The sequence below is a fragment of the Schistocerca nitens genome, chromosome 2, assembly GCF_023898315.1.
Source record: "Schistocerca nitens isolate TAMUIC-IGC-003100 chromosome 2, iqSchNite1.1, whole genome shotgun sequence".
NCBI lineage: Eukaryota > Metazoa > Arthropoda > Insecta > Orthoptera > Acrididae > Schistocerca > Schistocerca nitens.
This window is the reverse complement of record NC_064615.1, coordinates 516,753,964-516,767,447: the sequence shown is the minus strand read 5'-3', so window position 1 is coordinate 516,767,447 and position 13,484 is coordinate 516,753,964.

Sequence of the window (13,484 nt, the reverse complement as noted above, 5' to 3'; positions counted from 1 at the left end):
CCACATACCTTATGGCGTGGACAAACTACCTTGCTGTTAGTAATTTTATCGTCAACTCAGATGTCTGACTGAATTCATGCACTGAACAATGATCTTAATCTTTTTAAAGTAGTTTGTCATTAACATGTCCCAGCGAAGGGTGGCATACCACGTAACAACCTGGGATCTTGACACTGAAGCTTGGATAACTTCTTCCTTTGTATAACTGTCTGATATTCGAATGTCTTTCTGTCATTACATTCACCATTTGCCAATGGATCGTTTGTCTTGTTTCTTTTCTTAAGTTACAATGTATAATATTGATATCGCTATAATACATAGCAATAGTTATGTCCTCCTCCGTTTTATAGTTCGCAGTTGTCCGCTGTTTCATTCGCTGAAGGACCTCGACCCTTGTTATTTTCAGTGTTCATGGTTCACGCAGGAAATGAGGATACAAATACATTTCACAAGTCATAACTTAATATTTGGGTCCAAGGTCCAGTTTCCAATCCATGAAAGAGAACAGAGAATATGTATCATCGAATCATTCTGGTTCTGAGTTGCAAACAATGGTCTGACCTCATGAAGAATTTTCTCGTGTTCGTTGTTTCCTGATCTGTTTCACTTAGAATTTTGTCTCTCACTTGGTGCTACATATTGGTCCAAGATTGAGCCTAAGTATTTAAACAAAACATTTGCTCAACTGTATAAGCATCTTCTGTGAAATTTGATTATACTTTTGTCATTTTGTGGCTCGATAACTGGAAAAATGAGCCACATCCTGAAAAGGCTGAACATCTATTCAGTCTTCAGGCTTACACCAATAGTTTGATAACTTATGAGACCGGTGAAGGACGATGCAGACCTCAGAACGCCAGGAATATACAAATAGTATGTGGGTGTGGATAGTTTTATGTTTGACAAACAGAGCACACTACTGAACATACCCGTTCATAGCACGACGGCCGGCGATTTCCTGAGGAATCAGAGGTAGCAGAACGTGCAGTAGAAAACAGACACAGATCTGGGGAAACATATATTACGAAGGGCACAAATGGTTTCTGGAAGAGTGTTATGAAACAAGCGATCGAGATAAGAGTGTATGAAAACCCCCACAATAAAGACGGCAGTATGTAGCTAAGCCCAGCTCTAGATCCGGTTGTCGGGTGTTTCAGACTGGCGCGGAGATCATGCAACAAAAACACTAACTTATACAGCACTGGACTGGCCACCAATGACATCACAGACAGTGCCGTGACCATACAGTGACAGGTGCAGCAACAACACGACAGTCGATCTACTCTGCTAGACGCAAGAAATACTGGAATATGTGTCTTGTACCGATGAGGTTTGCTACACGCCGTTGGAGGTTACGAATGTATTGAGATATATATGAAGAGATAAATCCTGCTTGCCAATGGGGAACCATTCAGGTAGGTGGTGGAAGTATTCTAATGTGACTAATGCTTACATGGGATCAAGTAATACTTCTGATATACGTTCCAACGTTTGTCACAGATGTTACTCCATCTGCTCGCCAGACAGGTGATCTGTACATCCATCAAGACGCTGCACAAATCGATCGATTGGGGTGATTTGAGGAACACCTCACGCACACGTCAAGTCACTTGACCTCAGTTGTATTACTTTCATGTCAGATGCCTTCAAGTGAGTGCGTGACTTAGACGTATCTCTGACGAATTTGCTTGTGGGCGATAGTTGAGTCCTCGCACATCAGGAAATTTTCCCTACCTGATACAATGCGTTGCCACCGCCATCATAACAGAACGGGGTGCACACGCTATCACGTAAATATGTATAATTTAATTGTGCGTTAGTGTAATTGTGCGTCAGCGTAGTTAGCTGTTTAGTTGGAGGAGTAAAAGGAAATCGTAACACCAATTACGATTAAATAACAAAGTTCAATAAATATTTATTTTAAAGAAATTATTTACAAATCATTAATGAAACTACTGTACTTAAATCTTCATTTTAAACCATTTACAAAAAAAAGGAAATTTTGAAAAGTAATCTTTAGACAAGCGCCTTGGGCGACAAGAATTAATTTACACATTACTGGTAATGAAGATAATTAACTTTTAATCATAAACCATTTACAAAAAATGAAGATTTGAATAAGAATCCTTAGACAGGCGATTTGGCCGACAGAACAACTGAGGGCCCAGTCGCCGTAATACTACCACACAGCACGGCCCCACAGGCTTGGTTGGAAACGCAGTTACAACCACTACAAAAGACTAAAAATTATAGACGCATTTCAATTATAAAAAGCCTCAAAATAATATTTTATTGTTTTTTACCAAAGCTAAAACGCTTATCTTAGATCATGGCACAGCAGGAAGGGAATGTAAATATATAAAAAAAATCGATACTGAATTTAGCCGAGCATAAACCGCCACAAATAATTTAATCCTCGAAATATTCCATGTCTTTAAGAAAGTTTCAACATGCTTCCACAAGGCCTTCTGTTTCAACACCACTCCTCATAAGAAATGTATTACAAATAGGAAAACGGTTAACTCAAGAGCAAATACCTGCTTGACCTTTTTTTTTAAATTTGGAATGACCACATCTAACTACGCAGTAAAACAGATTTGATTAGTTAACATCAATGAAATTAAAGGAAAAAGATCGTATAACAGCTCTTGAGCGGCAACTGCGGTTTGTGAATTAAACTACTTCATGACACGAGAGTTCAACGCTCAGTACAAGGCGCTATAACGACTCCAAAACGTGATTCAGACAGCACAGCAGCCTTAGAGCATCGAAAACAGGTGAACTTTTCTAACCAAAAAACAGTTTATTACACTCTCAATATGAGAAGCAGTATAATATCTCAGACTGTGATTATCAAGATTGAAAACGCTTTGCTCTCAGTGGTATAAGAGAATATCTTTTACCTGCTGTTATTAAGTAGAATGAAACCTGAATAGCAATACTAAGAAGGTTCAGTCAACAGTTTGGCCTCGATTGACATTCAAAGGTTAATTATGAAGTATCAAACACGCATAGGTTACTGTGCGTATACCTTGCGTTGCATTCAGCCAAAATGGCAACTTCCACCAGAACACACACTGGAGCGCTTTCGGCCACCATTTAAATTGTAGTGTTTCCTACAATATAATAGAACGAACTTCTACTGCAGATTCTACAATGAATCTGAACTTGAGTCACAGGCTGGCAAGCAGCTAAAAACCACAGCGCCACGTTACACAGAGAGTAAAATTACACACTAAATAATATTGACACGTGAATTGATACATCCACGTTACCCGTAAGAGCAGATGATATCAAGGTGCGTGAAATCCAAGGGGCTACGAGTGCCCCACGGTACACCCCGGTAACCATCCGGGTGATTCGCTCAACCATCCAAAACTCACGCCCGCAGTCACATCACGACTGACACTGGCTCGCCGCATTTGCTCTTCGTATTGCTGCTCAGTTCCTGGTATCTGGCCGGGTCGTCCGTCCACTACTCCGCTCGGCGGTTGAGACACCTGCTAACCACACTTGCACCTCCGCGCACGCCATGCCAGCGAGGCTTACAGTCAAAGATTACAACTCCGCCCGAGAAACAAGAGCGACAGGAGCCCGCACGACTGATTGACTAAATGTGAAGCTCGTTTGTAATCGACTGACCACCATTGATGACCTGCAGCCGCCTAGAATGAAACTAGAATTATATTAATATCTCCAGCTGCTGACGGGCGTTGATATATATCAACGGGGACAGGTGACAATGCGTGCCCCGACCGGGACTCGAACCCGGGATCTCCCGCTTACATGGCAGCCGCTCTATCCATCTGAGCCACCGAGGGCACCGAGCATAGCGTGTCTGCAGAGACTATCTCGCGCTCACCTCCCGCGAGACCCACATTCTCACATTGTATGTCCGCACACTACATTCGTAGCGTCCCACCCCAACACTCTCATTACTCGTGGAAGACATTATTACCAAGTCCAGTAAGAGTTCGGTGAATATGTGTGCATCCGCACAGAAGAAGGTCGTGGAGGTATTAATATAATTATAAATTCAAAGATAATCTAGGTCTGCGACCAGTTTTCCTCAGCTCACAAAAATTGGAAATTTCTCGTAAGGTCTTATAGGACCAAATTGCTGAGGTCAGCAGTCCCTAAGCTTACGCACAACTTAATCTAACTTAAACGAACTTACACTAAGGACGACACACACACCCATACCCGAGGGAGGACTCGAAGCTCCGACGGGGTGAGCTGCGCGGTCCGTGACAAGGCGCCCCAGACCGTGCAACCCGCGCCGCCCTCAGCCTACATTTTGTTATGCTAGTCTGCTGTGGGCACCTCTTAATCGCTTAGAGCACTGTAGATAAATGGGATATATTCCACACTGTTGCTTCACTTTGGCCACTATCTGATATTCTTTGGATTTCCCGAAATCAGGGACTGAGCTTCCCAATGTAGCTTGCTAGAATAACATGGCTACAGCTTACTCAATTGCTGTCCATACTGGTAAAGCTCAGCTTCCCACTGTCAATGTAGTCATTATATTACATACGTCTTAAATTCTCCACAAATCTTATATGAAATTTCATTTTCGTTGGGCGTAAATAACGAAGCAGCAGTAGTTCATTGTCTATGTACATTATAACTGCACTGTAAGCAATTTATCAAACGCAGATCGTCTTATGGAGATTCAGTAATGTTATCACTGACCTAAGGTATCATTTCTAACTCCAGTGATTTTTGAGTTCAGATACTCATGGCGAAGTACTACGTAGATATGAAAAAATATCTTGGCCTAGCCGTGAAGTATACAGTATTTTAAGGTTAAATATTCTCTTATTTCTTGACGTAAATCCATTTTACACCAACGCACTTTTTCTAGCACTTCCCAAGTAAAACGTTATCTATTTGTAGTGCACTTTTGGAAGGCCACAAAAGTGCCAGTCTGTGATAGACATGAACTTTTCAATCTATTTGCAGCCTTTAGACTCTGTAACACCCCCAACGGAAGTGGGGATCTCACTATACTCCTCTTTCCGTCTCCAGTTCCATTCCTAACTAGCATTTTCTATACCATCCATCATAGCTGTTATTTGGTGTGCAATAAGTTGCATCAATGTTTATATCACAATAATAACCTATTTCGGATTAGACTTGACGTAAATAATGGCTGCACGTTACAGCATGTAATTATTGCTCAGTTCATTAGACCAGCGTAGTATTAGCCTCTTATTTTGAGTGCTTGGCACGCTAATCAACAGAAAAAATTCATTTACTGTCATAAAAAACGTTGACCCTATCCATTCTGGTAGTTGGTTGCGAAATATTGTTCCTAGAAGCTTATGAAGATGGTGTTGGCAATACTCCAGCAATACAATACACACTGCTTCGTTAACACGAGCAACGCAACGACCACTGGCTGAGCATGTTATAATACACTTCCCTAAGTATCATCCTGAAAATCTGGCGTTTACAGATCTCGCATTTCACTTATAACATAGTCAAGACGATGACCACGTTTCTCGAAGACATTAATGATGTACTGTAAAGGTATTGCGGTGTGGATAAATACCGTAAGAAAACTGTAAGGATGCTCGACTGTTGCAGTGTTCTTTCACTTCTCCATCACCTCATCCATCTCCCTTCCCCCCATCTAAGGCATACTTATTCAGAACCTCACACGTAAGCTACATGGAATGGTAAAGCACATTAAAGAGCTGAAAGCAGAACACCTAACAGCGGATTGCCTAGAGTGCCTTGTGAACAATAAGCAGTGAACCTCACTGACAGCACGATTCGTAAATTATGGGTTAAAAAAGTAACTGTTTGTGATCTCCCTCAAAACTTGTTACTAACGCTACTAATTCCCCTTCAGATGTTCGTTTCTAGTAAATGTGATTTGAAAATTTGTGTTAGCTGCGAATCATTTACCATGTTTTACATGAAGTACCTATTCCTATTGTTCCTACATGTTGAGGTTTATCCGTTGCTAATCCATACGAAAACTGTTTCGGTGTCGACGCTCATAGCTGTTTATGACTCACACCTATTTCAGTAAGTGCTCATCGTGTACAGTAAGTGGTCTCACATGTACCGCACTGACATACCTGCACAATATAAACAATTGTTCAACATGAACAAGTGAATTAAGTACAGCTTCCATTAGCACATACCATCAAAATGTATACAGCTGTCACATACGTGACCGTTGAAATACCTAGTAATATCATATACATGGAACAAACACAAATCTTTCATTTAGTGAGGCGGTAAAAATGCTACACTATGTCATATCGGTACGACTGTCGTCTGTCGTTCAGTGTACTATGCTGTAGTTCAGAGAATTATTTTTCAGGAGCTAGGAGTGCTGAAATTTTTTAAGATATCTGGAATCCAATACATCGATATTTAAAGAAATATCATTATCGGCCCACGACATATCGAAAAAATGTACCAATATAGATATATCGAAGAAAAAAATATCTATGTAAAGGCCTATAAAAATATCGGCTGCACACTCTAAATGTAATGCCGGTTTAAGTGCTGTATATTTAAGTATTGATTTAGTATTAGATATTCTGTACATCAAGACGCTAGCAGCCTGTCTATCCCTCTTAGAGCAAGAATGGAAAGGTAATGGATGCACGTTCACGCTTGGCGATAAGCACTTTGTTGACAATGGTAACAGCATGTAAGTGGCGCAATGAAAGGTGCCCGTCGTTTGCTTTCGTCACATATCGGATTTGTCCGGAACACTTCCATGTTTTTTTCATTTCTGCCAACGTCAGCGACCTGGCAGTTGTAGTGCCAGATTTGCGTCGTGAAGCTAAACGTTTCAGTTCTGTTGGTACCGTCGAGTGCCGATTACATCAGCATTCCGCCTCACACGTTCCAGACCACATCAAATAACAACCCTGTCATTTACTCGTAAATTTTTGTTTATTATCTGCAGCATGTGTTTTGTAAGAATACTGATGTGAAGAAATAGCAACTAATTGCGTTATTTTTTTAACGCAATTGGTGTGCTATTTCTTCAGATCGAGAATCTTGTTATTCCATTCACAATCTGCACATCATGAAGATACCGACGACAGGGTGAAACTTAGTCACCTAGAATGTCGAATTAAACTTTCTGATTAATGTTCAGAGTGTGTTGATTACGTGGCCCCTACTCATGGTTCGAAAACAGCATCAAAACAGCACATAACCACTTCCGGCCTGAACTGATCCCTACAAAAACTGCGTGTTAAACGTCTATCTGGGACGTCTATGCATTCGACACCTTGTATCATTACAAAAGAGATATAATTGGGACTCGATTCATGGTACGCACCTCCAGTCAGCTGCTACCCAGTTTCAATGTATTGTTCGACTGAAGAAATGCAGCTTGATGTGCTGCCGTGAGCAGTTGGGTTTTGGATGGTATTCGGCTCCAAATCTCCATTGCATGTATAGGCGTCCACAAGGAGGGTCAGGGATGGTCTCATGAGGGGGCACTTGCCCCTTCCTGGAATTCCAGGTACCAGGTACAGAACTCTCAAACAGGCCGTTGACGGGAAAGGATGCGTATTCTTTGGCGCAGCGATGGTTTCCGCGTTGTCCTGCACTCAAGGTGGTAGTGAAAATTTATAGAAAATGTCAATATAGCCCCAAACTGTTCGTAAGGCTCCAGAGAGACACCACTGCAACAATCTGGAGCGTGAACTACCGCGCCTATTCTCTGCACAAAATCAGTATCGTTACAATCCATGTTCCCAAAATTCGCTCCCAGTTCCCACGAAGGTGATCCCCTCTCCTACTGTATAATTTATTGACAACCGTAATTTACCACGTGTCAAGGAAGATCCATCGTGACTTGCCGATACCACAATCAGTTATACAATCAGAGAGTGATTCTGGACGTCATGGTCTTTACCTTATCTATGGGCCAAAATGCATGAATTCGAATAAAGAAATATCATTTTCAACGCTGAAAGAGAGATGTAAAACTGAGAAAATGTCGAAAATATCTTCACTTCAATAAACATCCATGAGGGTGGAACACAGGGTCATTTCAGTTCCTCTGTTTCTGTCCATATCTACAGCTGGTGATGTGACTGTGAAGTGGAAACTAGAAGGAAAAGCCACAGTTAAACCAAGACCATGAACAAACGGACAGAGACCAAGAGTTATTGTCAAAAATTGCGTGGAATCAGCGGAAGTTCAAATGGTTCAAATGGCTAAGAGCACTATGGGATAAAATTATAAACAGCCGACCAGTTGCAATGGATAAAGAATTCTCTATCTAGGTTTCAACAAATTTAAATTTGTCTTCTTCAGAAGGTGGCCTAAGGACAATTTTAAGATGCTTTCACATTTGAAAATAATTTTTCTGTTAAAAATAGCAAGGAATTAACTAACAGTATTCAAACTGTAAGATGTACACCTGACACTAGACTGGTTTCCTCTGACATCGTCAGTCTTTATACAAATGTCCCGGTCGATGAAACCATAGCCCTTGCAAAAAAGAATCTTCTAAAACATAAAAAACTAAGTGAAATTCAGATTGCGGAACAGATTGGTTTGCTTAAGGTCGTTTTAAAATACAATTATTTCACGTTCAATGGGAAAATACATGTGCAACCAGATGGTTTAGCAATGCGTAGCCCCCTCGACGGTATTTTAGCAGATGTTTTTATCAACGCCCTGGAAATAACGTTCTTCAATTCAAGTTCAGAATTACACCACAAAATACGCTATTATGCACGTTATGTTCACGACATTATCATTGCTTCTCTTCAATACTTTCAATGGTTTACATGAAAAGATTTCCTTCACAAAAGAACTTCAGAATGAAAAAGGTGAACTTAACTTCCTCGATTTAACAATTTCTATACAGAACAGTTCCGTCAATTTCAATATCTTCCGTAAGGAAACGTATTCAGATAATGTCATCCCTGCTGACTCAACTCATCCAAAAGCTCATAAACTGGCGTTTTTTCATTCTGCCATTCACCGTATGGTAACTACTCCTTTATCACCTGCCGATCAACAAAAGGAATTGAATATCATCAAAGCGATTGCGGCTAGTAATGGGTACAATCAGAATACGATTGATTACTTGTTCAGTAAGAAAACTCCCCAAAACTGTTCGACTTTGCTCCCCACTGATAGCAAAGGAGTTAAAAAATTTATTTCCATTCCTTTCTTGGGTAATATATCGTATAGGATTAATCGTCTTCTAAGGAAAAAATATAACTGTAACGTCTCCTTCTCTACAGATAACAGTTTAAAAAGAAATCTTGTACATTCAGTAGAAATTGCCAGCGATTGGTTTTCCAATTCAGGTGTTTACAAACTAACCTGTAATAACTGTCCTTCATATTATATTGGTCAAACAGGCAGAGCTGTGAAAACTAGATATAAAGAACACCTATTAAGTAAAAAAGGAGCGAATATACACAGTACTTTTGCTGAACACCTCTTGATAGCCGGTCATACGCCTATACAATTAGAAGACACTGTTATCCTACACAGACAAGTCAAAGAGCGTAGATTAGATCTGTGGGAAGAGTTACAAATTTTTAAACATCTAGAGCTTAAGGACAGTAATATACTGAACGACCAGTTGAACCTTGCTTGTAGACAATTTTTCGAAGCCTTTAAACCTGTACTGTTTATGGTATAACATTAATGTTGGTAACCTTTGTGGTCTATTTTCTCAGGAAGCTATGATGCACTTTCAATGCTTTAAGCTCACTACCCTTTATGTACTGTGGTTTTCTCACGATGTATGGCTGCCACTACATCGGCCCTTATGTGATTTTGTCTGGCTCTAAAACGTTGGTTCCCTGCGAATGTGTATTAACTGGATTGTGGACCAGGGTTCGTAATTCTGTCTTAAGAGCCACTATTGTCAATTTTAAAGTTCTGACATATATACCGTTTGTGGGCTTCACTAATATAGTAATGTAATTTTTATATTTTGGCTGTACGAGGTGTGGCTAGAAAAAAACCGGACTAGTACTGGTGAAACAATAAAACGAATGCAATAAGGCTGAAAGTCGCGTGGCCTGTCACGTGACTCTCGCTCCGCCTACTGCTCGAGTTTCATCTGCCTCCTGCACTCAGTCTGCCCGTGGCGTCTGTTTTAAGTAGTTGACGTTTTGTCTGTGCGTCGGAAAATGTTGAGTGTACAGAAAGAACAGCGTGTTAACATCAAATTTAGTTTCAAACTAGGAAAATCTGCAAGTGAAACGTTTGAAATGTTACAACAAGTGTACGGCGATGATTGTTTATCGCGAACACAAGTGTTTGAGTGGTTTAAACGATTTAAAGATGGCCGCGAAGACACCAGTGATGACACTGGCACTGGAAGACCATTGTCAGCAAAAACTGATGCAAACATTGAAAAAATCGGTAAACCTGTACGACACTTTCCTTGTCAACTCCTGTTAACTCAGACACTGCTCTGATTGTTAAACGGCGATCTTGTCGAACAAGTTCTAAGGACGTTATTAATACTGATAATTTACACGTTGCTTTTGTACTCCAATTGGCACATGGTTCGCGCCATGAGCGCCACCTGCCCTGGTCGCAGAGTAACTACGCTGGCCGATTACACTCAGTCGGTTGCGAGCTCTGCAAGATCCATGTACTAATTTATATTTACGTGACAAACCTTATTTCTAGGGCTATATTTTAATTTTGACAAATGGATCTAAGCCGACATTTGTAAAAACGGCTATTGTACGTTAGTCCTTACTAATGTAAAATTGTAAGTACCAGTCGTCGTTGTCATATTTCTGTAATGCAAGAGCTCTCTCATTTATGTTAAAATCTATTCTTGACTTAAGTTTCATACTTTTCTAATGTAAGCTATGATGTTCATTGTCCTTAGGCCACCTTCTGAAGAAGACAAATTTAAATATGTTGAAACCTAGGTAAAGAATTCTTTAGCCATTGCAACTGGTCGGCTGTTTATAATTTTATTACGTGGAACCATTGCTGTTGTGCAGCTATGTTTAAAATAGCACTATGGGACTTAACTTCTGAGGTCATCAGTCTCCTAGAACCTAACTAATCTAAGGACACCACACACATCCATGCCCGAGGCAGGATTCGAACCTGCGACCGCAGCGGTCTCGCGGTTCCAGACTGTAGCGTTACAAATGCTGGTACTACTCCAGTTAGCTCAATGACTGTGAGTAGGAAGTTAAAAACAATGGGGTAGGATGGTCGAGCAGCTCCTCTTAAGCTACACATTTCTGTAATCAGTGCTAAGCGACGCTTGAGGGGATGTAAAGAGGGATAGTGGATGATTGGAAACAATTGGCTGGGAATGATGAATCACGCTGTGTACTGCAGCAATACAATAGAAGAGTTTGGATTTGGCGAATGCCTGTAAAACGTTACCAGCTATCACGTACTGTGCCAACAATGAAGTACGGAGTGGGTGGTGTTAACGGTATCGGGCTGTTTTCCGCAATTCAATGTGCTGAAGTAAACGCTAGATGCGGGAGGATGTAAGCAGATTTTACAGCATTTTGTATACATTATACAGTGTAGGAGTAATTAGGAAGTGCAGACTACTTGTATCGGCATGACAATGTAACCTGCCTACATCAGCATCTATGAAACGATGGTTTTTGGATAATAATATGGATTGACCTGCCCAGAGTCGCGACCTGAACCTCTGTAATAATTCAGAATGTCGACTTCGATCCAGACCCCAACGTCCAACATCATTACCTTCTCTGGTTTCAGCTCTTAAGGAAGAATGCGGGCTGTTCCTCCATACACACTCAGACAGTTCGTTGGAAGTGCTCCCAGCAGAATTCAAGAAGCCATAAAGGTGAATGGTAGACAGTGGATGTCAGCAGTGGGTAGCCACACGGCCGTCTCTAACAACTTCTATACCACCCACAGTGATCCAACGCGGCAAGTATGCTCCTTTGAGTGATTTTTGATACTTTGCTTCCATATGAACCGTAAACTGCTAAGCGATACGTTGCTACAAATCCATCGTCGCTAGTAGAAAAATTGAACATTCAAAATGCTACTGAGATACTGTTCCAGATTCGCAATACTAATAAATCCAAGCAAAGTTTCACAGTAGTTAAATCATTGGACTCGCAGTCGGAAAGAGTGAAGGTCAAAATATTCCTCAGGTCACACACATTTAGGAATTCTGTGGGCTACTAGTAGCGATTGTGAGTAATCTTCCGATTCTTTAATAGAAGACACGCTCGACCTCATTTCATCGCTGTCGTAATAGAGCTTCTGTCCCATCTCTATTGATGTAGTATTCGACGGAACATTAAATCTTAACTATCCCTCATTCCTCTTAAGGCTTATAAAATATTGTAAACTTCCGTCAGAGTAAAGTACTCAGCCTACGTTTATTAGTTGGAATATTGTTTGTTACATAACTTTTACGGCATAAAATACAGCAGAAACATCGTCTTCATCAAGTGTTCTAGTAAACTTATTAACAGTACAATCCATATTTTGAACGAAACTTCGTTGCACTGTTTATTTAAAATGTGTCTAACGTAAATTCTCATTTATATTTGTTAGCATTTTGCTCTACAATTTTACCCTCACCTTCATAGTACTGTGAGCGGTACGGTCGAGAAGAATCAACTATGATTGTACGATAAGCTTTTCAAAGTGTGCTCTAAAGGTATTCGTAATTTTAAAGAAAAAATTGTGGGTGGAAAGCACCGCACTAAAGATGACGTCGGTACCCGTGTTTCAACTCGTCCACGTTGTAGCTGTTGGCATTGCTTCAGGTCAGCTCTCCTGTACAACAAATAGCTTGTGGCATATAGTGCATTGCGCTGTCATAGCCTGCTTCAATAAATTTGTCGCTCTCACGCTCAACTTTGTAAACGTCAACTTCAGAGTGCTCACATCTCAGAGTAATGGCGCTGGAGCGTCCCTTTTATGTGCAAACAAGTGCACATCGCTGTTGGAATGGGCGGCTTCACTGCCACGAGACCGTTAAGGGGACCAGTCCACAGCAAATGCTGCGCTGGCTTTGTCTTTAATAAATGAAAGCAACTGCCTGTGACAATTTATTTTTTATTTGTCACTCGCTCCCTCATTCTCTCTAACGAGACAATATGGCAGAGAATGAGCACTTGGCGAGCAGCATTGTTTAGCCTGGGCTCTAAGTACTTCCGGAGTGGACGCTGTGGGTCACAAAATGTGGCTACAATCGTCAAGCTAAATAAAAAAATACGGCCGTCCTTGAAGTGGCAACAGTTAGGGGATAACAAGACAAAGACTTATTTTCTCATTGTGATACATTTTCGGAAGGTGGACAGCGTACAAAGTAGGTTTATGAGAAAATAAACGCCGGCCGAAGTGGCCGCGCGGTTCTGGCGCTGCAGTCTGGAACCGCGAGACTGCTACGGTCGCAGGTTCGAATCCTGCCTCGGGCATGGATGTGTGTGATGTCCTTAGGTTAGTTAGGTTTAACTAGTTCTAAGTTCTAGGGGACTAATGACCTCAGC